Here is a 4,466-nt window from a genome sequence, read left to right as displayed (position 1 = left end):
ATTATCCCTATAATATAGCACAGAATGATAAAGAAAATGATGCCATGGAAGAGAACTATTTCAAAGGAATCCAGAAGAAGAGAAGAGAGAAAATGGAGAAATTGTCCCCAAACTGGTATGAACACAAATTATCAGATTCAGAAAGTAAAAGTAGCCTCAATATGATAAATACAATTGAATTCACAACTAGACATGTCATAATGAAACTTCAGAACACAATATAAAAAAGAAGTTTCTTTAAAGAAGCCAAAAACAAGGAAAAAACATTTGAAAGAATAATATTATACTGACTGCAGACAGCAGAATTATCATAGCAACAATGAAAGTTAAGAGAGTGGAATAGTATCTTCAGTACATAGAAGGTACATAGCTGTCAATTAGGACTATATGCTGTTGTAATCACCCCATAGTAGTGAGTGGACTCCCCACACAAAACTTGGCTCAGATATCATGACTGATGGTACCACACACACAAGCCAGGAGAGTATGAAAATTTTTATTCATCATGGATTGAAGATTCCTGGGGAAAACAGATTCTCAAGCAGGTCTGAAAATGGTTGAGAGAGCAGGGAATGGAGACTGTCTTGGGTTTTATGATGGTGGCTAGGGGCTAAAGTGACGTTTCCCTGCATGATCCAAGGCTTGCATGGTTTAATCTTTCTGCCACCAACAAAGGAGTGTACCTAAGAAACCAGGTAAAGGTATGTTGCATTCCATCAAAAGTGAAGGCAAATTACAGCTTGAGGGACTGTTGAAATAGGCATGGAACAGATGTAGCCAAATATATGACTGAAAAGTACATACCAGTTGCTGATGGTTTGGTGTTTATTTTCTCATGCAGAATGGAAGGCTGTGTGCATATAAGTGACTTCTGCTTCTTGTTTCGAGTCTTAGAATTGGATGACTACCTTAGCTTCATGTGGCCTAGCGCCTCATTCTGTTGGTCCAGTTCTTTGATTATACAGGCTGTCCACCTCAGGTACAGGTACACATCTATTGCTCTACTACTTCCTACAAAACAAAATGTGCTTGGTATTAAGTTTACAGAGTCTGAGGCTTTTGTCCAGATTTTACTGGTTTCTCCTACTTTCTGCCAAGTAGGAAAGTCTTTGCCCTTAGACTAAACCAGCTCTGTCTAATAGAGATATGATATGAGCCATATGTGCCATTTAAATTTTTCTAGTAGCTACATTTAAAAATGAATTAAAAGAGCCAGGTGAAATTAATAATACATTGTATTTACTCCAACATATCAGAAATAATATGAAATGTTATTAAGATATTTTGCATTCTTATTTTCTGAGTCTTCAAAATCTAAAATGTACTTTACACTTGCAGAATATCTCAATCTGTAATAAGCATTCATCAAAAGTGCTTGATCTGTATTTAGATTTTATAAAATTTACAGTTGAAAAATTAGACTGACATACTTATTTCAAATGCATACAAACAGTTTCCGAAAACTGAACTGAAGGTCAATTTTTAAACTTAAATTTAAAGTGATTGAAGTTAAATTAAACAGTTAATTTCTCAGTCTTCCTAGCCACATTTTAAGTGCTTGGTAGCTCCAAGTGGGCTGGCAGCTATTGCACTGGACAGCCCAGACTATCATGGTATGCAGGCCCTCATCTCAAAGCTCCCTTCTGCTTGCATTTTACATCTTGAATTTAAATGATGGGACTGTACCTCACTTCCTGAAAATAACACTCAAACATCTTACACTGACATTCAAAACTCTTAGTAACATCTTGAAGGTATTGACACAGCCATGGATCTATAACTTCCTAATTAAACTAGCTAGAATTAATTTTTCCTTATTTTGTTATCCCAAAGAACTTCTTACCTCTGTTTTAGCCTTCATTCCAACAGGCTCACATTAATTTTTATTGTATCCTTGGTGAATCATGATCTCATAATCCTGAAAAACTTAATTCCTGAGTTTAGAAAATCTAGGTTTGATTCCCAGAATGCCCATCTATTGGCGTGGGCAGTTACATTTTCTGAGCCTAAGATTCCTTATTTACAAAGTAGGGATAGTAAGTATTTAATAATACGAAGTAGTGAGGATTAAAAGTGATATAGCCTATAAAGTGCTTTACTTTGTGCCACATTTGTCACCAAAAAAATTACAAAAATAATGTTAGTAAATATTATTGATCTGCTTCTCACTAAAATGTGAGTCTTTGAAGGTGAGGGTCATTGATTGGCTTGCTAAGTGGACATCACCCAGCACTGTGCGGTGCATATGGCTGTACACACAGCTCAATCAATGGTTGAGTTTAAATTCACACTGAGTGCTGCCACTGACTGGATTCATGCTTCACCCTGCTTCACGCGCCCTCATTATCTCCATTTTTATATTTCTTCCAGTTGCTTTGCCTCTTTGTCTTCTCAGTCTCAATAGTCAGTAAAGTCTCAAGTGACAGGTGAGAAAAATAAAATTAAAAAACCATTTTTCATAAGGCAAAACCGTCATGGAATATAAAAGAAATTTAATTTTTGAACTGCATTAGAATAAAGGTAGATAAGTATAAATCCTTAACTCCTAGAAATGTATTCAGAGCAACAGGTTTCCTTGGGGCCAGGCTAAAGTGGAGTTGTGTCATAGTGCAAAAGTAGTGAACTGCTGAAATCTCTCGGGTCAGTGTAGTAATCCTGTGTATGGTGGTGGTCCTTCCATGGTGGGCAAAGGTATCAGAAGTTCTACCTTCACACCGATTCTTTGAATAAAAAACATCAACCTCCATCAGACTGGCTGCCATTAACTGATGAAATCAATTAAGCCCGCAGCACTACCTGCTGAAAGCTGACCTAGCAGAGGGAGGGATGGCAGGGTAGAACAGATGAAATGAAAAGAGAGTGGACTGGGTTTTCTTCTTGCTCTCTTTTTAGAATTCTAAGTTCCATCAATGTGTTCTTTTACACTGCTTTGAACAACTGTTTCCCCAGTGACTCCCCCACTGCTTGGCCTCATTCCTTAAACTCACTAAGTTATTACAGTTAATACCGTGGTTAATGGTTTCTGGAAAGACGATATCTATCAGCATCTGAGTGTACACATTTTGGCCTAAATATTGAGAAACCGTAGGTATGTAATACAAAGCCTGGGTGTGCCTGCCTGTAGAAAGTAGCTCATTAGGATTAATCTTTTACGGAGTGACTAATGCAAAGGGAACAAGGCTTTTTCCTCCCGGACTAGACAGAGGTTTTGTGCAAACTTTCAAACAGGTTTCTTTGGAATGCAACTGGTCACTACTGAAGACTTTACTCAAACATATGGAACTTTAAAACCTTGATTTTTTTTTTTAACTTTTGTATACTGTAGCAATTCCCTAAAAATCAAATGGCAGAACCTAAACAGAAGACCAACTGCCAAAACGCATGCCCAGTTGGGGAAAAGTGTGTGGGGAATCATCCAGCACACTTCGAGAGCTTCGAGTACAGCCTGGTAGAACTCTGTATTACCTTCTGTTCTGATTCCTGAGCTCTGCCAGACTTTTGTTTGAAAAGCATCTTTATGCAGCAGTACATTTGTTACGTTGTATCTGAGAATACTTTCCACCTTGGCTCCTGCTTTTAACTAGAGTAAAATGGCTTGCTCTCTTACTACAAAGACCAAAAGGACACAAGGTACAAGGCAGAACTTCTCAGCAGAGGTTTTTTTTTCTACTAAAATTAGTATAAGACAATAAGTTGTCTGTAAGGGCTGGGTAGTCAGATAAAGGAGTCGAGTTCTTTCTCAGGATAATGTAATTGTTAGTCCTCATAAAAAAAAGTGTGTGTGGTGGGGGGAGCTGCAGCTTTATCAATAAAAGCATACAGAGCTGAATATCTACACAAAGAAATGTTCAGTATAATTTATGGCATTTCATCATGTTGAACTGCATTTCAAGTAATTCACCCTGGCAGTTTTACTCTCAAAATGGAAATCTTCGTATTTTCCTTGCCTTCATCAAATAAAGAGTTTGTGTTCAACTGTAGTCCATATACTTGATAATTTGTCTGACTGGGTAAGGTTATTAGCAATTTAAGAAATAAACCCATTTGGATTTTCAGAGTTAACAGAAATAAGGAGATTGCTATGATGATCTCTTAAAAATTACAATGTAACACACAAAAGTGAGATTTAAGTAACAAGATTTTCCATACACCAGTAACACCAGGGAAATTCAAACTCAAACTCCCTCGTTTAATTTCCAGGGATTAAGTGGTTGGTATTGAAGTCAATGAAAGATGTATTTTATAAAACTGTTAATTCAATTCAGAAAACCAGACCAAAGGCACACTGTCTTTAGAGTTTCTGTGGTTGAAATGCAACTTGATCATCTGGGTGGAAGATATTTCTAAGATTCTCTAAACTGCTCTGATCAAGGTAGAGGGCAGTGTCCCAGCCAGAGGATCCTGAGGTCTCCTCGGATAAACTGTTAGACCTGCAAAGGCATTTAGTAATTACTTAGCCCAAGCCT

At 37.3% G+C, this 4,466-nt stretch overlaps 1 long non-coding RNA gene across 1 annotated transcript; it reads right to left on the bottom strand.

The window, feature by feature from the left end:
- Positions 1 to 426: 426 nt before the first annotated feature.
- Positions 427 to 2,888, bottom strand: LOC118143256 (uncharacterized). The gene is made up of 4 exons (XR_004727494.3): positions 2,797 to 2,888; positions 1,844 to 1,918; positions 805 to 1,011; positions 427 to 683 (listed from the first exon to the last, which is right to left on the bottom strand). It is a non-coding gene; the product is annotated as an uncharacterized LOC118143256 (long non-coding RNA).
- Between the last annotated feature and the right edge of the window lie 1,578 nt (positions 2,889 to 4,466).

The sequence above is a fragment of the Callithrix jacchus genome, chromosome 7 (assembly GCF_049354715.1).
Source record: "Callithrix jacchus isolate 240 chromosome 7, calJac240_pri, whole genome shotgun sequence".
Classification (NCBI taxonomy): Eukaryota; Metazoa; Chordata; class Mammalia; order Primates; family Cebidae; genus Callithrix; species Callithrix jacchus.
The sequence above is the reverse complement of the archived record's forward strand: the minus strand, read 5'-3'. Positions and strand labels throughout refer to the sequence as shown.